The sequence below is a fragment of the Salmo trutta genome, chromosome 1 (genome assembly GCF_901001165.1).
Source record: "Salmo trutta chromosome 1, fSalTru1.1, whole genome shotgun sequence".
Taxonomy (NCBI): domain Eukaryota; kingdom Metazoa; phylum Chordata; class Actinopteri; order Salmoniformes; family Salmonidae; genus Salmo; species Salmo trutta.
Window position 1 is genome coordinate 6,667,802 of NC_042957.1, and position 24,328 is coordinate 6,692,129.

At 47.5% G+C, this 24,328-nt stretch overlaps 2 long non-coding RNA genes and 1 pseudogene across 4 annotated transcripts; 2 read left to right on the forward strand and 1 right to left on the reverse strand.

Annotated features, from left to right (window-relative positions):
- Window positions 1–55: 55 nt before the first annotated feature.
- Window positions 56–22,520, forward strand: LOC115154809 (zinc finger FYVE domain-containing protein 1-like; annotated as a pseudogene).
- LOC115154868 (uncharacterized) lies at window positions 22,373–23,432 on the reverse strand. 3 transcript variants are annotated; one of them, XR_003867971.1, is made up of 3 exons: window positions 23,124–23,158; window positions 22,590–22,746; window positions 22,373–22,479 (listed from the first exon to the last, which is right to left on the reverse strand). It is a non-coding gene; the product is annotated as an uncharacterized LOC115154868 (long non-coding RNA). The 3 variants fall into 3 exon arrangements; XR_003867961.1 differs by lacking the exon at window positions 23,124–23,158 and adding an exon at window positions 23,378–23,432 and having other exon boundaries at window positions 22,374–22,479; XR_003867965.1 differs by lacking the exon at window positions 23,124–23,158 and adding an exon at window positions 23,001–23,051 and having other exon boundaries at window positions 22,374–22,479.
- LOC115154958 (uncharacterized) lies at window positions 23,415–24,018 on the forward strand. Its single transcript, XR_003867978.1, has 2 exons — window positions 23,415–23,708; window positions 23,740–24,018. It is a non-coding gene; the product is annotated as an uncharacterized LOC115154958 (long non-coding RNA).
- The last annotated feature ends 310 nt before the right edge of the window (window positions 24,019–24,328 follow it).

Here is a 24,328-nt window from a genome sequence, read left to right on the forward strand (position 1 = left end):
GGAATGTAATCGATTCAAAACAACAACATTTCCCAGGATGCTTCGCGGTCTCTAACCTTTGACCTCTGGATGAAAACAAGCCAATCAGCTGATGAAACTGTGAACAACATCTAGCTGTTGGGCAGCGAAATTATCCTTACAAGATATATATATATTTTTTTAAATACAACGGTATCTTTGTGATTGACACTACATACCATGTTTGTTTATTAAAAGAGTATTGCGTTGTTTTGTGTTTAGGTTAGGAAACATCTGGGCAAACTAGCTAGGTCAATCTTTTTGGCTTGATGAAGGCTTTTGTTGATGGGTCGTTTCAGTTGATGTAGAGTAACTGACAAATATGTAAGTGTTTTCTTTTTATATATATATATATATATATATATATATGCAGATTTGTTTTTGCACAGAGTCACCGTTGTCAATTTCTACTCTCAAAGTGGCTTAGCCAACAACAACAGCTAAACAAACACTAGGCTAACTAACGTTAGCTAATGCCAATGTTATTTGGTGGTTGACAGCTATCGATTGCTTGCAGGTGGTTCTAGCTGCATGTCTGGACATGTATGTAGGAAATCGTTGTGATTGTTTTGCTGACAGACGGACAGATCTGTAACTTAGAGTCATTTGTTGTCAAAGTGATCTGCTAAGTGTTTCGGGGAGTATAGAAGAGGGACTACTACCGTAACGTACTAAAGAATAAAACATTTAAATATTTAACACCTTATAGACTATAGCCATAAACATATTCTACATCAGTCTGGTTTCGTTATCCTAGTATAGTTTTCGACTCTTCAGCAACAGTTCCTCAGGCACAGATTTATCGGCATAAAAGGCGCACTTGTTAGCAGTACCACACCGAAGTGTTAATTATGAATGGTCAAGGTCCGTCTGTAGATAAGGGGATAAACACCATCCTGGTGTGTCAGGAGAGCTACGCCTGCGGCGGCTCAGACGACGCCGCCTTCGAATGCGACGAGTGCGGAAGCCTGCAGTGCGTCCGCTGCGAGCTGGAGCTCCATCGTCAGGAACGCATGAGGAACCACGACAGGGTCCGCATCGCCTCTGGACACGTTCCTTTATGTGACTCCTGTAAAGGGAACAACAGCGGATTTGGAGTGAACAGGGGAAGGCTGAGGGCAGTGGTGCGCTGCCAGGGCTGTAAGATTAACCTCTGTTTGGACTGCCAGAAGCGGACCCACAGCGGGGTGAACAAGAGGAAGCACCCCGTGACCCCCTACCCTCCTCCGGTGAAAGCCCAGGATAGTAGCCTGGATACTGGGGATGGAGGGGAGATGGAGGCCCTGAAAGCAAAACTGGAGAAGGTGTGCAGCTTCTTACTGGTGGATGAGAAGGAGGAGATGCAGGTGAGTGACATTGTGTGCTTGTATGCATCCCAAATGACACCCTGTTCCCTATATAGTGTACTTATTTTTGACCAGGCCGAGTCATACTCAACCCCCTAACTGTAGACACTAATCAACCCCCTAACTGTAGACGCTAATCACTAGGAACTTGTGTATATCTGAAAAGATTGGATGATAGGTATAAGGCAGTTTGCAATTTGACAATCTGTATGAAACGCCAAGGAGAAATATCTTAAATAATCATCCTTCGATTCAGATTGGAGGACTGCCGGCTGTCCAAGAAAATATTGGTTAAGAAGACCAATAATCGTGTGAGTTTCAATCTTTGTGCAATCATGCCAACTCCTTGTCAGTCATTGACATGTCAATGAACAATGGAGCTGGTAAGCGCACAAACAGATCTGGGACCAGGGTATAGAAGGAGACAACAGATCTGGGACCAGGCTATAGAAGGAGACAACAGATCTGGGACCAGGCTATAGAAGGAGACAACAGATCTGGGACCAGGCTATAGAAGGAGACAACAGATCTGGGACCAGGCTATAGAAGTAGACAACAGATCTGGGACCAGGCTATAGAAGGAGACAACAGATCTGGGACCAGGCTATAGAAGGAGACAACAGATCTGGGACCAGGCTATAGAAGGAGACAACAGATCTGGGACCAGGCTATAGAAGGAGACAACAGATCTGGGACCAGGCTATAGAAGGAGACAACAGATCTGGGACCAGGCTATAGAAGGAGACAACAGATCTGGGACCAGGCTATAGAAGTAGACAACAGATCTGGGACCAGGCTATAGAAGGAGACAACAGATCTGGGACCAGGCTATAGAAGGAGACAACAGATCTGGGACCAGGCTATAGAAGGAGACAACAGATCTGGGACCAGGCTATAGAAGGAGACAACAGATCTGGGACCAGGCTATAGAAGGAGACAACAGATCTGGGACCAGGCTATAGAAGGAGACAACAGATCTGGGACCAGGCTATAGAAGTAGACAGCAGATCTGGGACCAGGCTATAGAAGGAGACAACAGATCTGGGACCAGGCTATAGAAGGAGGAGACAACAGATCTGGGACCAGGCTATACTGATACTCTGTTTGGTTGAGGAAAGTACCTCACAACAGACTGACCTCTGTTGTATTGAATCTCTAGTTAAAGGATGAGGAAGACTTTGTGAGCCGGCTGGACTGCAGGCCAGAGGAACTCCTCAAGGTCGTGTCTATCTTTGGAAACACGGGGGAGGGGAAGTCCCACACCCTGAATCACACCTTCTTCCTGGGGCGAGAAGTGTTCCAGACATCCCCCATCCAGGAGTCCTGCACAGTGGGTGTCTGGGCTGCCATGGACCCCATCCACAGGGTGGTGGTGATCGACACAGAGGGACTGCTGGGGGCAGGTACAGAATTAAACATGACTAAATTTGACACAGGAGCTGACAAATACACTGATGGTAGCTAGAAACAACAGCAAGGCTTCGACTGACATCTGATTGGTCAAAACCTTGATGTATCAAAAGACTAGACTAGACTATCACTTGTCTGTCTGAGGGGAATGCTGCCTGTCTGTCTGTCGAGGGGAATGCTGCCTGTCTGTCTGTCGAGGGGAATGCTGCCTGTCTGTCTGTCGAGGGGAATGCTGGCTGTCTGTCTGTCGGGGGGAATGCTGGCTGTCTGTCTGTCGGGGGGAGTGCTGGCTGTCTGTCTGTCGGGGGGAATGCTGGCTGTCTGTCTGTCGGGGGGAATGCTGGCTGGCTGTCTGTCGGGGGGAATGCTGGCTGGCTGTCTGTCTGTCTGTCGAGGGGAAGGCTGGCTGTCTGTCGGTCGAGGGGAATGCTGGCTGGCTGTCTGTCGGTCGGTCGAGGGGAATGCTGGCTGGCTGTCTGTCGGTCGGTCGAGGGGAATGCTGGCTGGCTGTCTGTCGGTCGGTCGAGGAGAATGCTGTCTGTCGGTCGGTCGAGGGGAATGCTGGCTGGCTGGCTGGCTGGCTGGCTGGCTGGCTGTCGAGGGGAATGCTGGCTGGCTGGCTGGCTGGTTGTCGAGGGGAATGCTGGCTGTCTGTCTGTCGAGGGAAATGCCTAAAGGCCTTTGATTACTAACACTTCATCTTCCTCGGTTCCCACCTAGGATCCAATCAGGGCCAGCGTACCCGGCTGCTCCTCAAAGTCCTTGCCGTCTCCGACCTCGTCATCTACCGTACCCATGCCGACCGTCTCCACGACGACCTGTTCAAGTTCCTAGGTGATGCTTCGGAAGCCTATCTGAAGCACTTCACCAGGGAGCTGAAGGCCACTATGGCCCGGTGTGGTCTGGACGTCCCTCTGTCCACTCTGGGACCAGCTGTTATTATCTTCCATGAGACCGTCCACACCAAGCTACTGAGCTCAGGTAGGTGGTTCTGGTTGGCTTAGCCAGAGTGCCAGTCTGTTTGTGCTGTCATGTCAGGGGTCGAGACAGACAAACAGCTGGGATCAGGTTGGGGGACAGGGTCAGGGGTCGAGACAGACAAACAGCTGGGATCAGGTTGGGGGACAGGGTCAGGGGTCGAGACAGACAAACAGCTGGGATCAGGTTGGGGGACAGGGTCAGGGGTCGAGACAGACAAACAGCTGGGATCAGGTTGGGGGACAGGGTCAGGGGTCGAGACAGACAAACAGCTGGGATCAGGTTGGGGGACAGGGTCAGGGGTCGAGACAGATAAACAGCTGGGTTCAGGTTGGGGGACAGGGTCAGGGGCTGAGACAGATAAACAGCTGGGTTCAGGTTGGGGGACAGGGTCAGGGGCTGAGACAGATAAACAGCTGGGATCAGGTTGGGGGACAGGGTCAGGGGTTGAGACAGACAGGTTGGGGGACAGGGTCAGGGGTTGAGACAGACAGGTTGGGGGACAGGGTCAGGGGTCGAGACAGATAAACAGCTGGGATCAGGTTGGGGGACAGGGTCAGGGGCTGAGACAGACAAACAGCTGGGTTCAGGTTGGGGGACAGGGTCAGGGGCTGAGACAGGCAGGTTGGGGGACAGGGTCAGGGGTCGAGACAGATAAACAGCTGGGTTCAGGTTGGGGGACAGGGTCAGGGGCTGAGACAGATAAACAGCTGGGATCAGGTTGGGGGACAGGGTCAGGGGTCGAGACAGACAAACAGCTGGGATCAGGTTGGGGGACAGGGTCAGGGGTCGAGACAGATAAACAGCTGGGTTCAGGTTGGGGGACAGGGTCAGGGGTTGAGACAGATAAACAGCTGGGTTCAGGTTGGGGGACAGGGTCAGGGGTCGAGACAGACAAACAGCTGGGATCAGGTTGGGGGACAGGGTCAGGGGTTGAGACAGACAGGTTGGGGGACAGGGTCAGGGGTCGAGACAGATAAACAGCTGGGATCAGGTTGGGGGACAGGGTCAGGGGCTGAGACAGACAAACAGCTGGGATCAGGTTGGGGGACAGGGTCAGGGGCTGAGACAGACAAACAGCTGGGATCAGGTTGGGGGACAGGGTCAGGGGCTGAGACAGATAAACAGCTGGGTTCAGGTTGGGGGACAGGGTCAGGGGTCGAGACAGACAAACAGCTGGGATTAGGTTGGGGGACAGGGTCAGGGGCTGAGACAAACAGCTGGGATCAGGTTGGGGGACAGGGTCAGGGGCTGAGACAGATAAACAGCTGGGATAAGGTTGGGGGACAGGGTCAGGGGTCGAGACAGACAAACAGCTGGGATCAGGTTGGGGGACAGGGTCAGGGGTCGAGACAGATAAACAGCTGGGTTCAGGTTGGGGGACAGGGTCAGGGGTTGAGACAGACAGGTTGGGGGACAGGGTCAGGGGCTGAGACAGACAAACAGCTGGGATCAGGTTGGGGGACAGGGTTAGGGGCTGAGACAGATAAACAGCTGGGTTCAGGTTGGGGGACAGGGTCAGGGGTCGAGACAGACAAACAGCTGGGATCAGGTTGGGGGACAGGGTCAGGGGCTGAGACAAACAGCTGGGATCAGGTTGGGGGACAGGGTCAGGGGCTGAGACAGATAAACAGCTGGGATCAGGTTGGGGGACAGGGTCAGGGGTCGAGACAGACAAACAGCTGGGATCAGGTTGGGGGACAGGGTCAGGGGCTGAGACAGATAAACAGCTGGGTTCAGGTTGGGGGACAGGGTCAGGGGCTGAGACAGATAAACAGCTGGGATCAGGTTGGGGGACAGGGTCAGGGGCTGAGACAGATAAACAGCTGGGTTCAGGTTGGGGGACAGGGTCAGGGGCTGAGACAGACAGGTTGGGGGACCTGGTCAGGGGTCGAGACAGACAAACAGCTGGGATCAGGTTGGGGGACAGGGTCAGGGGTCGAGACAGACAAACAGCTGGGTTCAGGTTGGGGGACAGGGTCAGGGGTCGAGACAGAGATAGAGGCCATAGCAGGATGTCCCTCAATTCAGTTTTCAGTTTAGAAAGTGGAAATAACTTGTCATAGCCTAGTCCATTCACCTCTACTTACAATCATCACTCTCTAACATCAAGACTGTCTTCCCCTCTTTTCTCTTCCTCATCCACTGCTCGCTCTCTCTCTCTCTCTTTCTCCCTCCCTCTCTCCTCTACATTTCTCTCTCTCTTCCCCTCTCTCCTCTACATCTCTCTCTCTCTCTCTCTCTTCCTCCTCTCTCTCTCTCTCTCTCTCTCTTCCTCTCTCTCTCTCTCTCTCTCTCTCTTCCTCTCTCTCCTCTACATCTCTCTCTCTCTCTTCCTCTCTCTCCTCTACATCTCTCTCTCTCTCTCTCTCTCTCTTCCTCTCTCCTCTACGCCTCTTTCCCTCTCCTCTACATGTCTCTCGCTCCCCCTCTCTCCTCTACATCTCTCTCTTCCTCTCTCTCCTCTACATCTCTCTCTCTCTCTTCCTCTCTCTCCTCTACATCTCCCCTCTCTCCTCTACATCTCTCTCTTTCTTCCTCTCTCCTCTATGCCTCTTTCCCTCTCCTCTACATGTCTCTCGCTCCCCCTCTCTCCTCTACATCTCTCTCTTCCTCTCTCTCCTCTACATCTCTCTCTCTCTTCCTCTCTCTCCTCTACATCTCTCTCTCTCTTCCTCTCTCTCCTCTACATCTCTCTCTCTCTCTCTCTTCCTCTCTCTCCTCTACATCTCTCTCTCTCTCTTCCTCTCTCTCCTCTACATCTCTCTCTCTCTCTCTTCCTCTCTCTCCTCTACATCTCTCTCTCTCTCTCCTCTACCTCTCTCCTCTCTCTCTCTCTCTCCTCTACATCTCTCTCCTCTACATCTCTCTCTCTTCCTCTCTCCTCTACATCTCTCTCTCTCTCTCTTCCTCTCCTCTACATCTCTCTCCTCTCTCTTCCTCTCTCCTCTACATCTCTCTCTCTCTCTCTTCCTCTCTCTCCTCTACATCTCTCTCTCTCTCTCTTCCTCTCTCCTCTACATCTCTCTCCTCTACATCTCTCTCTCTCTCTCTCTCTTCCTCTCTCCTCTACATCTCTCTCTCTCTCTCTTCCTCTCTCTCCTCTACATCTCTCTCTCTCTCTACTCTCTCCTTCTTCTCTCTCTCTTCCTCTCTCTCCTCTACATCTCTCTCTCTCTCTCTCTCTCTCTTCCTCTCTCCTCTACATCTCTCTCTCTCTCTCTCTTCCTCTCTCCTCTACATCTCTTTCCCTCTCCTCTACATGTCTCTCGCTCCCCCTCTCTCCAGACAACCCATCAGAGTCTGCAGAGCGTCTGCTCCAGGAGCGTTTCAGGAAGTTGGGTCTGTTTCCCGAGGCCTTCAGCTCCATCCAGTATCGTGGGACTCGAACCTACAACCCCCCGACAGATTTTAGTGGTCTGCTGCGGAGCCTGGAGCAACAGTTAGATAACAACACTACCCGCTCACCTCGTTCCGCAAGCGTCATATACAGAGCCCTGCAGGTTGGTGTGTGTGTGTGTGTGTGTGTGTGTGTGTGTGTGTGTGTGTGTGTAATGAATGACATTGTCAACACCTGTTGCAAAGCTCTCCTCCCTCTCTCTAATCTCCCCCGCTCTCTCTCTCTCCCTTCTAGGCCCTGAGTGAATGTTTCAGTGGGGATATCCCAGAAGAGCACCTGGCCAGTAACTCTTTCTTCCCTGATGAATACTTCACCTGTTCTGGTATCTGTCTCAGCTGTGGGTTAGTACTTCACCTGCTCTGGTATCTGTCCCAGCTGTGGGTTAGTACTTCACCTGCTCTGGTATCTGTCCCAGCTGTGGGTTAGTACTTCACCTGCTCTGGTATCTGTCTCAGCTGTGGGTTAGTACTTCACCTGCTCTGGTATCTGTCCCAGCTGTGGGTTAGTACTTCACCTGCTCTGGTATCTGTCCCAGCTGTGGGTTAGTACTTCACCTGCTCTGGTATCTGTCCCAGCTGTGGGTTAGTACTTCACCTGCTCTGGTATCTGTCTCAGCTGTGGGTTAGTACTTCACCTGCTCTGGTATCTGTCCCAGCTGTGGGTTAGTACTTCACCTGCTCTGGTATCTGTCTCAGCTGTGGGTTAGTACTTCACCTGTTCTGGTATCTGTCCCAGCTGTGGGTTAGTACTTCACCTGCTCTGGTATCTGTCCCAGCTGTGGGTTAGTACTTCACCTGCTCTGGTGTCTGTCCCAGCTGTGGGTTAGTACTTCACCTGCTCCGGTATCTGTTGTGGTGACCGTATTACCGCCACACCGGAGGTCACGACTCATGAAGGCAGTCAAATTCCACGTGAACGTTTAGTCATCGTAATTAGGCTTCTCCAAGCTCTGATGCTGCTGATGATCATTAGTAACCTACCAAACTTGCTAACTGCCTGGTACTCAGCACTCTATTGTCCCTCTAATCACTCTGACATCAATGCAAATGTATTCGAAAATCTAATCAAACACTTTATGAGAGCCCATGAGCTCATGTTGCGCAATTGTGTGAGAAAACAGAGTGATGTCCTCTATTAAAAAAAGGAGGATCCCATCAGCTTTTAATAGGCTAGGCCTACTATATTTATTTCTCAACTTCCCTAATATTAAGCACATTGTTTATCTTTACAACAGGAGTATAGCCTACCTGGCTGGCATGAAAATGAACCATGGGGAAGTGTCCTCCATTTGCTATTTAAGTGCATAGATGACATTATGGCCACACAAAGGGGATGCCGCCGGGAAATTCGAGGCATTATCAAGTGCTTGTCAACTTGTGAATGAGAGATTGATGAAGTGTGTACAGTCTGCACAAAAAACAAAGCAGAGCTCATGCCTTTCAAGCAACTTTTTTCAAATCATCATTAGAGTCTCATCATGCAGCCTTATAATGTATTAAAAATCAATAACATACAGCCCAATGTTTGTATCACAACTAAAGTTACATTAATAATTCTAAATTAAGCATATAGGAGGATCTATTTCGTTGTTAACCGCTCAACACAGAATAGCCGCGTGTGCTCACTCCCTCAAATCATTTGGAGAAAATATAATTTCCATTTTATTCAGCTTTGTTCAAATGTATTCTTCATACAATAAAATAATGCCACGGAATTCTAAGCAAATTGTGTCTGCTAAATGAGTGTAGCAGCCATATGGCATAGCCAGATCAGGACCTAACATAAGGACATCTCAGAGTATGCTATTCTGTTCTTCTGAAATTTTCTTCATTTCATGTTTTTTTTAGACCTGTCTAAAATAAATAGTGAATTTTCTGTGACGGTGTGGACTATATTACATGGATTTATTAGACTTTTAAAAAATGTAAATGTTCCAAAGGTCTGCATCAGTGGCTTGTAGGCTATGTGTAGAAGCCAGGAGATGCTAAATGTGTTTATGTTAATTAACGGTCAATTACCGTGAGACCGGCAGTTATTTTTAAAATGTATTTATTACCCCTTTTTTCTCCCCAATTTCGTGGTATCCAATTGGTAGTAGTTACAGTCTTGTCTCAGCGCTGCAACTCCCGTACGGATTCGGGAGAGGCGAAGGTCGAGAGCCCTGCGTTCTCCTGGAAACACAACCCAGTCACGCAGCACTGCTTCTTGACACAACGCCCATCCAACTCGGAAGCCAGCCGCACCAATGTGTCGGAGGAAACACCGTACACCTGGCGACCTGGTCAGCATGCACTGCACCCAGCCCGCCACAGGAGACTCTAGTGCGCGATGATACAAGGTTATCCCTGCCGGCCAAACCCTCCCTAACCCGGACTACGCTGGGCCAATTGTGCGTCGCCCCATGGGCCTCCCGGTCGCGGCCGGCTGCGACAGAGCCTGGGCTCGAACCCAGAATCTCCGAGACCGGCAGTTTCTGTTACCGTCTCAGCTGTGGTACCTCGCGCTATATTCTCTGTTTCCAGTTCTGCTTTGTATTACAGTCCAATATTGACAATTTTCTTGTGTTTATAATTTACATGGTGAATTAGCCTTAGTTGTGTGATGGCTCAGTTTACACTGTTTTCTATTACAGTCCAATGTTTACTTGGTATTTTGTTATTTAATGATTAATGTGTATTACATTGGAGTTGCATAGTTATTACATATCGGTAGTAATTAACTGATAATTACACTAAAATAGCATCTCAAACAGGATAGAACAATAATAGTTTTCTACATCCATAATGTTTCTCTGCCTTCCTTTCAGCTTTGGTACAATAATAACATAGTAATTAAACACTGTGTACTAACCCTTTTCCTGTCAAGTCTGGCTGTAAGAACAGCACATTAATAACATAGTAATTCAATCAAATGTATTTATAAAGCTCTTTTTACATCAGCCGATGTCACAAAGTGCTGTACAGAAACCCAGCCTAAAACCCCAAACAGCAAGCAATGCAGGTGTAGAAGCACGGTGGCTAGGAAAAACTCCCTAGAAAGACCGGAACCTAGGATGAAACCGAGAGGAACCAGGCTCTGAGGGGTGGCCAGTCCTCTTCTGGCTGTGCCGGGTGGAGATTATAACAGAACATGGCCAAGATGTTAAAACGTTCATAGATGACCAGCAGGGCCAGATAATAATAATCACAGTGGTTGTAGAGGGTGCAACAGGTCAGCACCTCAGGAGTAAATGTCAGTTGGCTTTTCATAGCCGATCATTCAGAGTTAGAGACAGCAGGTGCGGTAGAGAGAGAGTCCAAAACAGAACAACCCGGACAGGAAGATCACGTCAGTGACTCAACCCACTCAAGTGACACACCCCTCCTAGGGATGGCATGGAAGAGCACCAGTAAGCCAGTGACTCAGCCCCCGTAACAGGGTTAGAGGCAGAGAATCCCAGTGGAGAGAGGGGAACTGGCAAGGCAGAGACAACAAGGGCAGTTCGTTGCTCCAGTGCCTTTCCGTTCACCTTCACACCCCTGGGCCAGACTACACTCAATCATAGGAGCTACTGAAGAGATGAGTCTTCAATAAAGACTTAAAGGTCGAGATCGAGTCTGCGTCTCTCACATGGATAGGCAGACCATTCTATAAAAATGGAGCTCTGTAGGATAAAGCCCTGTCTCCAGCTGTTTGCTTAGAAATTCTAGGGACAGTTAGGAGGCCTGCGTCTTGTGACCGTAGCGTACGTGTAGGTATGTCCGGCAGGACCAAATCGGAAAGATAGCTAGGAGCAAGCCCATGTAATGCTTTGTAGGTTAGCAGTAAAACCTTGAAATCAGCTCTAGCCTTATCAGGAAGCCAGTGTAGAGAGGCTAGCACTGGAGTAATATGATCAAATGTTTTGGTTCTAGTCAAGATTCCAGCAGCCGTGTTTAGCACTAACTGAAGTTTATTTAGTGCTTTATCCGGGTAGCCGGAAAGTAGAGCATTGCAGTAGTCTAATCTAGAAATCATGGATGAATTTTTCTGCGTCATTTTTGGACAGAAAGTTTTTCAGATTTTTGTAATGTTACGAAGATGGAAAAAAGCTGTCCTTGAAATATTCTTGATATGTTTGTCAAAAGAGAGATCAGGGTCCAGAGTAACGCCGAGGTCCTTCAGTTTTATTTGAGACGACTGTACAACCATCAAGATTAATTGTCAGATCCAACAGAAGATCTTTGTTTTTTGGGACCTAGAACTAGCATCTCTGTTTTGTCCGAGTTTTAAAATTAAACATTTGCCACCATCCACTTCCTTATGTCTGAAACACAGGCTTCCAGGGAGGGCAATTTTGGGGCTTCACCATGTTTTATCGAAATGTACAGCTGTGTGTCGTCTGCATAGCAGTGAAAGTTAACATGATGTTTCCGAATTACATCACCAAAAGTTAAAATATACAGTGAAAACAATAGTGGTCCTAAAACGGAACCTTGAAGAACACTGAAATGTACAGTTGATTTGTCAGAAGACAAACCATCCACAGAGACAAAATGATATCTTTCCGACAGATAAGATCTAAACTAGGCCAGAACTTGTCCGTGTAGACCAATTTGGATTTCCAATCTCTCCAAAAGAATGTGGTGATCGATGGTATCAAAAGCAGCGCTAAGGTCTAGGAGCACTTGGACAGATGCAGAGCCTCGGTCTGACATTTACATTACATTTACGTCATTTAGCAGACGCTCTTATCCAGAGCGACTTAGAAATTGGCGCATTCACCTTATGATATCCAGTGGAACAACCACTTTACAGTAGTACATCTATATCTTTTTTTGGGGGGGGTTAGAAGGATCCTATCCCAGGTATTCCTTAAAGAGGTGGGGTTTCAGGTGTCTACGGAAGGTGGTGATTGACTCCGCTGTCCTGGCGTCGTGAGGGAGCTTGTTCCACCATTGGGGTGCCAGAGCAGTGAACAGTTTTGACTGGGCTGAGCGGGAACGGTGCTTCCGCAGAGGTAGGGTGGCCAGCAGGCCAGAGGTGGATGAACGCAGTGCCCTTGTTTGGGTGTAGGGCCTGATCAGAGCCTGAAGGTACGGAGGTGCCGTTCCCCTCACAGCTCCGTAGGCAAGCACCATGGTCTTGTAGCAGATGCGAGCTTCAACTGGAAGCCAGTGGAGTGTGCGGAGGAGCGGGGTGACATGAGAGAACTTGGTAAGGTTGAACACCAGACGGGCTGCGGCGTTCTGGATGAGTTGTAGGGGTTTAATGGCACAGGCAGGGAGCCCCGCCAACAGGGAGTTGCATGAGTGCAGTCTCAGTGCTATGATGGGGTCTAAAACCAGACTGACACGTTTCGGATACATTGTTTGTCTTCAGGAAGGCAGTGTCTCACTTGATCCTAGGTCCTGGCAGTGTTGTGCTGACTCAGGACAACTGAGCTTTGGAGAAATATGCAGATTTAAAGAAGAGTCCGTAATTTGCTTTCTAATGATCATGATCTTTTCCTCAAAGAAGTTCATGAATTTATCACTGCTGAAGTGAAAGCCATCCTCTCTTGGGGAAGGCTGCTTTTTAGTTACTTATTCTCCTCAATTTGTACTAACTGTGTACGAACCCTCTTCCTGTCAGGTCTGGCTGTAAGAACAGTATGAACCACCTGAAGGAGGAAGTGGACCACGAGGCTAAACACCGCTGTCGCTACTCTGCTCAGTACGACAACCGCATCTACACTTGTAAGGTAGGAATACACACACACAGACTAGTTATTCCTCTGATCTGAACGTCTGTACTCTGATCCTCAGGCGTGCTATGAGGGAGGGAAGGAGGTGATCGTGGTTCCCAAGACGACAGCCTCCTCTGACTCTCCCTGGTTTGGTCTGGCCATCTATGCCTGGTCAGGGTGAGTACTGGCCTACTGGTTAATCAGAAAGTAGTGCACTACATAGGGAATAGGGACCCATAGGACTCTGGTCTGAAGTAGTGCACTACATAGGGAATAGGGTGCCATTTGGGATGCACGCCGGGTGCGGTCTTTCAGAATGAAGGAAGATATTTACTCTGTATCACTGTATGTAAGGCTGTGGAGAAAAGGAGAATAATGGTCCTTTAAGAGTGGTATGAGACCAACGGGTAGTTGCTTTTTCAACTCTATCTGCTGTCGCTGGCTGAACTGTAGTGTTGTTTGCTTGTACAGTACCAGTCAAAAGTTTGGACACACCTACTTATCCTCTGCAGCAGAGGTAACTCTGGGTCTTCCTTTCCTGTGGCGGTCCTCATGAGAGCCAGTTTCATCATAGCGCTTGATGGTTTTTTTTGCGACTGCACTTGAAGAAACTTTCACATTTCATGAAATTTTCCAGATTGACTGACCTTCATGTCTTAAAGTAATGATGGACTGTCGTTTCTCTTTGCTTATTTGAGCTGTTCTTGCCATAATATGGACTTTGTATTTTACCAAATAGGGCTATCTTCTGTATACCACCCCTAACTTCTCACAACACAACTAATTGTCTCAAATGCATTAAGAAGGAAAGACATTCCACAAATTTACTTTTAACAAGGCACACCTGTTAATTGAAATGCTTTCCAGGTGACTACCTGATGAAGCTGGTTGAGAGAATGCCAAGAGTATGCAAAGCTGTCATCAAGGCAAAGCGTGGCTACTTTGAAGAATCTAAAATATATGTTGATTTGTTTACCACTTTTTTGGTTACTACATGATTCCATATGTGTTATTTCATAGTTTTGATGTCTTCACTATTATTCTACAATGTAGAAAATAGTAAAAATAAATAAAAATGCTTGAATTAGTAGATGTGTCCAAACTTTTTAAACTAAAGTAGTGGTGTTGTTGTTTACAGGTATGTGATAGAGTGTCCCAACTGTGGGGTGATCTACAGAAGCAGGCAGTACTGGTACGGGAACCAGGACCCAGTGGACACAGTGGTCAGGACTGAAATAGAACACATCTGGCCTGGGGTAAGAACAAGAGGAGCTTGGTCTTGACATTGGTTAATCAAATCTCCCCATTCTTGCTCAATTTTGCATGCTTTCTCAAACAACTGTATATGTATTCACACATCAAGTCTTCTCTTGAGTTTGGGATGGAACAACTGTTGAACATCTGAGCTTTTTGGTTGTTTGTAGGGAAAGGGTGGAGTGTGTGTGTGTGTGTCCATCTGTGTTTGTCCCCCACATCTGTTGCTATGGGGTAATGATGTTAGGGACAATACAGGATGAATCACAATAATTGTTTGCCAAAATAATATTTTTACTTTGTAATGCCAATCCTGGTTGTATGTGACAATCCTTCGTATGAACTGCCAACATTATATTGCATATTATTCCTTAATTGTGGAAATTAATTAAGATATGTACGATTTTTTAATAGTAATACAATACCAGTCAAAAGTTTGGACACACCTACTCATTCAAGTTTTTTTTTTAATGTTTACTATTTTCTACATTGTAGAATAATAGTGAAGACATCAAAAGTATGAAATAACACATATGGAATCATGTAGTAACCAAAAAAAGCATTAAACAAATGTTAAACAAATCAAAATATATTTTATATTTGAGATTCTTCAAAGTAGCCACCTTTTGCCTTGATGACAGCTTTGCACACTTTTGGTATTCTCTCAACCAGCTTTATGAGGAATGCTTTTTCAACAGTCTTGAAGGAGTTCCCACATATGCTGAGCACTTGTTGGCTGCTTTTCCTTCACTCTGCGGTCCAACTCATCCCAAACCATCTCAATTGGGTTGAGGTCGGGTGATTGTGGAGGCCAGGTCATCTGATGCAGCACTCCATCACTCTCCTTGGTCAATATTTTGACTGTTACTGTGTATATTTACAACAAAAAAATATGGGGGATTGAAAATGATGCAGACAATTACATTGATGGAGGCTACAATCTATCTGCAATATTAAGGCTGATCTACACCCCCTAAGAAATACATTTTAAAAAGAACAAGCGATTGGAGGGGATCAGGACCCAGTGGTTAGGACTGAGATACAGCACATCTAACCTGGGGTAAAGAACAAGAGAGGAGGGGACCAGGATCCAGTGGTCAGGACTGAGATACAGCACATCTAACCTGGGGTAAAGAACAAGAGAGGAGAGGGATCAGGATCCAGTGGTTAGGACTGAGATACAGCACATCTAACCTGGGGTAAAGAACAAGAGAGGAGGGGACCAGGACCCAGTGGTCAGGACTGACATACAGCACATCTAACCTGGGGTAAAGAACAAGAGAGGAGAGGGATCAGGACCCAGTGGTCAGGACTGACATACAGCACATCTAACCTGGGGTAAAGAACAAGAGAGGAGAGGGATCAGGATCCAGTGGTCAGGACTGACATACAGCACATCTAACCTGGGGTAAAGAACAAGAGAGGAGAGGGATCAGGATCCAGTGGTTAGGACTGACATACAGCACATCTAACCTGGGGTAAAGAACAAGAGAGGAGAGGGATCAGGACCCAGTGGTCAGGACTGACATACAGCACATCTAACCTGGGGTAAAGAACAAGAGAGGAGAGGGATCAGGATCCAGTGGTCAGGACTGACATACAGCACATCTAACCTGGGGTAAAGAACAAGAGAGGAGGGGACCAGGATCCAGTGGTCAGGACTGACATACAGCACATCTAACCTGGGGTAAAGAACAAGAGAGGAGGGGACCAGGATCCAGTGGTCAGGACTGACATACAGCACATCTAACCTGGGGTAAAGAACAAGAGAGGAGAGGGATCAGGACCCAGTGGTCAGGACTGACATACAGCACATCTAACCTGGGGTAAGAACAAGAGAGGAGAGGGATCAGGATCCAGTGGTCAGGACTGACATACAGCACATCTAACCTGGGGTAAAGAACAAGAGAGGAGAGGGATCAGGACCCAGTGGTCAGGACTGACATACAGCACATCTAACCTGGGGTAAAGAACAAGAGAGGAGAGGGATCAGGATCCAGTGGTTAGGACTGAGATACAGCACATCTAACCTGGGGTAAGAACAAGAGAGGAGGGGACCAGGATCCAGTGGTCAGGACTGAGATACAGCACATCTAACCTGGGGTAAAGAACAAGAGAGGAGGGGACCAGGATCCAGTGGTCAGGACTGAGATACAGCACATCTAACCTGGGGTAAAGAACAAGAGAGGAGAGGGATCAGGATCCAGTGGTCAGGACTGAGATACAGCACATCTAACCTGGGGTAAAGAACAAGAGAGGAGAGGGATCAGGACCCAGTGGTCAGGACTGACATACAGCACATCTAACCTGGGGTAAAGAACAAGAGAGGAGAGGGATCAGGACCCAGTGGTCAGGACTGACATACAGCACATCTAACCTGGGGTAAAGAACAAGAGAGGAGAGGGATCAGGATCCAGTGGTTAGGACTGAGATACAGCACATCTAACCTGGGGTAAAGAACAAGAGAGGAGGGGACCAGGATCCAGTGGTCAGGACTGAGATACAGCACATCTAACCTGGGGTAAAGAACAAGAGAGGAGAGGGATCAGGATCCAGTGGTTAGGACTGACATACAGCACATCTAACCTGGGGTAAAGAACAAGAGAGGAGAGGGATCAGGACCCAGTGGTCAGGACTGACATACAGCACATCTAACCTGGGGTAAGAACAAGAGAGGACTCCCCTACTCATCCCACGGCCCATATCCATAAAGCGTCAGAGTAGGAGTGCTGATGTAGGATCAGATTCCCCCCTGTTCACGTCATCTTATTCATTGTGATCTAACAGGCAAAAGTGATCAGCATTCCTTCTCTGAGAGGCTATGGCCCCTACTCTGGCTCATTCTAGAAGCTTTACACAGTGACCAGGTAGTCAACAACATACCGGAGCAGCCACTGGTTCTTTCAGTTTTGCAACTTCATTTTTTAAATTTAACGTTTATTTAACTAGGCAGTTAAGAACAAATTATTATTTACAGTGTCGGCCTAGGAACAGTGGGTTAACTGACTTGTTCAGGGGCAGAACGACAGATTTTTACCTTGTCAGCTCGGGGATTCGATCTAGCAACCTTTCAGTTACTGGCCCAACGCTCTAACCACTAGGCTACCTGCCGCTCCAAAATAAAGCCTCTAGAATGTATAATCTAGAATGTACCGTAATGAGCTATACATACTGACTGACTTCTCTGTCACTCATACTACTGCCCTTCTCTCTCTCTCTCTCTCTCTCCCTTTCTCTCTCCCTTTCTCTCCCTCTGTGTCACTCCTTCCACTCTCTCCTCCCTTTCTTTCTCTCCTCTCTCTCTTTCCCCTCTCTCTCACTCCTTCTACTCTCTCCTCCCTTTCTTTCTCTCCTCTCTCTCTTTCCCCTCTCTCTCACTCCTTCCACTCTCTCTCCTCTCTCCAGTCGGATGGTTTTCTGAAAGACAACAACAATGCAGCTTAGAGACTGTTGGACGGTGTGAACTACATCTCCCAGAGTGTGTCAGAGCTCAGTGTGAAACCTGCCAAAGCTGTCACTTCCTGGCTCACTGACCAGATCGCCCCGGCCTACTGGAAACCCAACTCACTCATCCTGGTACGTGGTCCTCACAGCCATCTGGTCATACTGATATAGACACAGCATGGATCCAACATGGCTGACATATGCATTTTCAGAACCAACATCGAGATGCAGTGACTCACTGGCAATGAAGGTTATTTTAAGGGTTGTAATGCAGAGGTTTTTAAAGTATCTGTCTCTCTCTCTCTCTCTCTCTCTCTCTCTCTCTCATATATATGTGTGTGTAAAGACTGTCCATTCCTCCTATGACTGTCCATTGCTCCTATGTGTGCTTGTGTTTTCAGCCTGTGATATATTCTTTCAGCTGTGCTCTCTGTGTCTCTGTAACAGAAATGTTCTAAGTGCAGTGAGGTGTTCCAGGACAACGATACTAAGCATCACTGCCGTGCCTGTGGAGAGGGCTTCTGTGACGGCTGCTCCTCCAAGAACCGTCCTGTTCCAGAGAGGGGCTGGGGGCTCGCCCCCGTACGGGTCTGTGATGCCTGCTTTCAGAACCGGGGCATCTCAGAAGGTAAGGACGGGCCTCCCGAGTGGCGCAGTGCTAGCTGTGCCACTAGAGATCTTGGTTTGAGTCCAGGCTCTGTCACATCCGGCCACGACCGGGAGACCAATGGGGCGGCGCACAATTGGCCCAGCGTTGTCCGGGTTAGGGGAGGGTTTAGCCGGCAGGGATAACCTTGTCTCATCGCGCACTAGAGTCTCCTGTGGCGGGCTGGGTGCAGTGCATGCTGACCAGGTCGCCAGGTGTACGGTGTTTCCTCCGACACATTGGTGCGGCTGGCTTCCGAGTTAAGCGGGCATTGTGTCAAGAAGCAGTGCTGCGTGACTGGGTTGTGTTTCCAGGAGAACGCAGGGCTCTCGACCTTCGCCTCTCCCGAGTCCGTACGGGAGTTGCAGCGATGGGACAAGACTGTAACTACCAATTGGGGAGGAAAAAGGGGTAAAACAAACTTTCAAAAAAGAAGGTAAGGAAATGTTTTTTCTTCAGTGATCCTATGATGTCCCAATAGGTCTTTAAAGAATACTCTTAGATAAAACTGTATGCCATGTGAACTAGGGCAGGGAATTGCCAGGGATCTCACAATACGATATTAACATGATACTTCCTGTAGGTGCCGATACTATACTGTGCATTCAGAAAGTATTCAGACCCCTTGACTTTTTCCACATTCTGTTACCTTACAGCCTTATTCAAAAACATGATTAAATACATGTTTTTCCTCATCAATCTACACACAAAACCCCATAATGACAAAGCAAAAACAGGTTTTGAGAAATGTTTGCTAATTTATGAAAAAAAAAAAAAACCAGAAATACCCTATTTACATAAGTATTCAGACCCTTTGTTATGAGACTGGAAATTGGGCTCAGGTGCATCCTGTTTCCATTGATCATCCTTGAGATGTTTCTACAACTTCATTGGAGTCTACCTGTGGTAAATTCAATTGATTGGACATGATTTGGAAAGACACACACCTGTCTATATAAGGTCCCACAGAGCAAAAACCAAGCCATGAGGTTAAAGGAATTGTCCGTAGAGCTCCGAGACAGGATTGTGTCGAGGCACATATCTGGGGAAGAGTACCAAAACATTTCTGCAGCATTGCAGGTCCCCAAGCCCCCTGGCCTCCATCATTCTTAAATGTAAGAAGTTTGGAACCACCAAGACTTTTCCTAGAGCTGGCCGCCCGGCCAAACTGAGTAATCGGGGGAAATAGGGGGTCAGGGAGGCGACCAAGAACCCGATGGTCACTTTGATAGAGCTCCAGAGTTCCTCTGTGGAGATGGGAGAACCTTCCAGAAGGACAACCACCTCTGCAGCACTCCACCAATCAGGTCTTTATGATATGGAGGAAACCTGGCACCATCCCTATGGTGAAGCATGGTGGTGGCAGCATCATGCTGTGGGGATGTTTTTCATCGGCAGGGACTGGGAGACTAGTCAGGATCGAGGGAAAGATGAATGGAGCAAAGTACAGAGAGATCCTTGATGAAAATTTGCTCCAGAGCACCCAGGACCTCAGACTGGGGCAAAGGTTCACCTTCTAACAGAACAATGACCCTAAGCACACAGCCAAGACAATGCATGAGTGGCTTCTCTGAATGTCCTTGAGTGGCTCAGCCAGAGCCCAGACATGAACCCGATCGAACGTCTCTTGAGAGACCTGAAAATAGCTGTGCAGCAACACTCCCCATCCAACCTGACAGAGCTTGAGAGGATCTGCAGAGAAGAATGGGAGAAACTCCCCCAAATACAGGTGTGCCAAGTTTGTAGCGTCATACCCAAGAAGACTCGAGGCTGTAATCACTGATAAAGGTGCTTCAACAAAGTACTGAGTAAAGGGTCTGAATACTTATGTGATATTTCAGTTTTTTATTTGTAATAAATGTGCAAAAATGTATATAAAACAGTTTTTGCTTTGTCATTATGGGGTATTGTGATGTCATTATGGGGTATTGTGATGTCATTATGGGGTATTGTGATGTCATTATGGTGTATTGTGATGTCATTATGGGGTATTTTGTGTCTATTTAATCCATTTTAGAATATGACTGTAACGTAACAAAATGTGAAAAAGTGAAAGGGTTTGATTTGAATACATTCCGAATGCACTGTATGTATTGTGATTTTATTGTGATTCAATGTTCCAAACATATTGCTCACCATATGTCTGCTGCAGAGGGATGAGAGAGAGCCATGAGAAAACAAGTTTTGATCAGTCATGGAAATAAAAGTGCTGAAAACAAATTGGCTTCCTATTTAAAAAGAAGATGGAGAACAAGCTATGAAGGAAAAATACTGGAGTTTTGGTGCAGGTACAGACAACTAGCGCAAAAATAATATTGCGATATTGCCAAAACTATATGATATATCGTCAAAAATAATATCCCAATATTTAACTGGAGTTTTCCCCCATCACTAACATGATCATCAAAATTTGGCGGGAAATCGTGTATCCAGATTAACAGACATAGAAAATATTTCCCCCTTTTTACTGTTTATTTCTTACTCTTACTATCGGATTTACAGATCTTATAAATTAATATGTGAAACATAAATCTGTGGTTGTTTTCTTCTTTCTTCCGTGTGTGTGTGTGTGTGTGTGTGGTAGAGCTGCTGGATGCAGAGTTGGAGGAGGAGGAAGGAGGGACACTCAGTAGGAGAGTAGGAGAGGCTGTTCAGAATACACTGGGAGCTGTGGTCACTGCTACATACATCCCTCTGGGGGAGTACTGTAGCCTTCTGGGTGAGTACTGTAGCCTTCTGGCTGAGTACTGTAGCCTTCTGGGTGAGTACTGTAGCCTTCTGGGTGAGTACTGTAGCCTTCTGGGTGAGTACTGTAGCCTTCTGGCTGAGTACTCTAGCCCTCTGGGTGAGTACTGTAGCCCGCTGGGTGAGTACTGTAGCCCACTGACTGTAGTCTAGACTGCTCTGTGGTCACCGGTCTGGAGAGAGAGGAGATGTCCACAACATTTTTAACGGCCTAATAGAGGCTTAAAGGTGCTACACGTTGTTTTTGCATATTTGCATTGTAATTTCAGAAAATGACCATAATACCATGCCCTGACGAATTGAGGCTGTTCTACCTGTAGCACCTTTATAAAGGAAAGGTTCACCCATTTTCAATGTTATGTCGTTTTTGTGCATCTTTGAGCGACGTTCTTTCGATTCCCGGGTCATTTCATGTTTTCATGTCTATCTGAGTTATAGCTGTTTAAGCAGAAATACATCCGCGATGAGGACTTTTTCATCATGTGATATACATCATTCAATATAAACTGTGATGGACATAACCGTATGTCCTCGCAAAACTAATGTGTGTGTGTGTGTGTCTGTCTGTGTTTGCGTGCCTGTGTACGCCCTCTCCTCTCCAGGTCTGATGAAGGATGCAGCTCGTCCAGCCTACTGGGTTCCAGACCAGGATATCCGGTGCTGCTGTGAGTGTCAGAGAGACTTCTCCGCCCCGCATCTCTCCATCCACCACTGCAGGGCCTGCGGCCAGGGAGTGTGTGACGACTGCTCCCCTGAACGCAGAGCGGTGCCCTCTAGGGGTTGGGACCACCCGGTGCGCGTCTGCAACACCTGCCACCAGAAACCAGGGGACCTCTAGCAGGAGACGGGGGAGCGAGAGAGAGGACACATTGGCATCCTATTTCCTATAGACCCTGGTCAAAAATTGTGTACTGTATATGAACTAGGGTGCCACTTGGGACACAGACAGAGACAGTCCAGGGTTGTGTTCATTAGGTATGAAATGGAAGAAACGTTTTGCTACGGCGTGCCTTAATGAACACGGTCCAGGTTCTACCTAACAGCTGTGGAACTGGTGGAACACCCCTCTCTCTGTGGCTGCAGTGGTTCAGCCCAGTTTGGAAGGGAATTCTTCTCGTTCATTGTGACGTCATCAGTAGTAAGGCTGGGACGTCACGTCAGATGTCCTGACTTTGTCCTTAGTTCTTCCATCTTTACAGGACACCTTTTAATCTCTTTACTGCACTGTTTCACTTCACCCTGCCTGAATTCTCTCTCTCACACACACACACACACACACACACACACACACACACACACACACACACACACACACACACACACACACAGAGAGAGATTTATATTAATGCACACAGAAGAAACCAGAAATCCTTGAATGACAGTCTATCCGAATGAATGACGCCGCACTAGTAGACCACCTGTACTCTACCTGACAACAGTACCTGATACCACCTGTACTCTACCTGACAACAGTACCTGATACTACCTGTACTCTACCTGATACCACCTGTACTCTACCTGACAACAGTGCCTGATACCACCTGTACTCTACCTGATACCACCTGTACTCTACCTGACAACAGTACCTGATACTACCTGTACTCTACCTGACAACAATACCTGATACCACCTGTACTCTACCTGATACCACCTGTACTCTACCTGACAACAGTACCTGACACCACCTGTACTCTACCTGATACCACCTGTACTCTACCTGACAACAGTACCTGATACCACCTGTACTCTACCTGACAACAGTACCTGATACTACCTGTACTCTACCTGATACCACCTGTACTCTACCTGACAACAGTACCTGATACTACCTGTACTCTACCTGACAACAATACCTGATACCACCTGTACTCTACCTGATACCACCTGTACTCTACCTGACAACAGTACCTGACACCACCTGTACTCTACCTGATACCACCTGTACTCTACCTGACAACAGTACCTGATACCACCTGTACTCTACCTGATACCACCTGTACTCTACCTGACAACAGTACCTGACACCACCTGTACTCTACCTGATACCACCTGTACTCTACCTGACAACAGTACCTGACACCACCTGTACTCTACCTGATACCACCTGTACTCTACCTGACAACAGTACCTGATACCACCTGTACTCTACCTGACAACAGTACCTGATACCACCTGTACTCTACCTGACAACAATACCTGATACCACCTGTACTCTACCTGATACCACCTGTACTCTACCTGACAACAGTGCCTGATACCACCTGTACTCTACCTGACAACAGTACCTGATACCACCTGTACTCTACCTGATACCACCTGTACTCTACCTGACAACAGTACCTGATACCACCTGTACTCTACCTGATACCACCTGTACTCTACCTGACAACAGTACCTGATACCACCTGTACTCTACCTGACAACAGTACCTGATACCACCTGTACTCTACCTGATACCACCTGTACTCTACCTGATACCACCTGTACTCTACCTGACAACAGTGCCTGATACCACCTGTACTCTACCTGACAATCTCTTTACTGCACTGTTTCACTTCACCCTGCCTGAATTCTCACGTGTGAGAGAGAGAGAAAGTCCTGTAACCTACCAGCCGTCGGCAGTAAGGTCCTGTAACCTACCAGCCGTCGGCAGTAAGGTCCTGTAACCTACCAGCCGTCGGCAGTAAGGTCCTGTAACCTACCAGCCGTCGGCAGTAAGGTCCTGTAACCTACCAGCCGTCGGCAGTAAGGTCCTGTAACCTACCAGCCGTCGGCAGTAAGGTCCTGTAACCTACCAGCCGTCGGCAGTAAGGGAGGCAGGTAGTCAACTGCCACAGCCTGGAGTCTCTGCCAAGCCCACCAGACGGGCTAAACACTGGAGTCAAGAAAACACTAACAATCCATTGTATCTGATGACTGACTACGACACGACAGACTTGTCTTTTAGTATTCATGTTGAAGTTAAAAACTTAGCAGAACTCTAGTAAAAGGGTGATACATGTGAATGAAGGATACAGGACGTCTGGGTGAGTGACAGCGACCCGGCATATTGAGTTCACCCCCCAAAAAATGAAATCACTTATAGAACCCACAACCCTGGCGTTGCAAACACCATGCTCTACCAACTGAGCCACAGGGAAGACCAATTTAACACAGATTTAACAGATATCACAGATTTAACAGGTACAGCACAGATATAACAGGTAAAACACAGATACAGCTGATTTAACACAGATAACAGGAACAACACAGATATAACAGTTACAAAACAGATATCACAGATTTAACACAGCTATAACAGGTACAACACAGATACAACAGGTAAAACAGATACAACACAGATATAACATATTTAACACAGATATAACAGGTAAAATATAGATATAATAGATTGAACACAG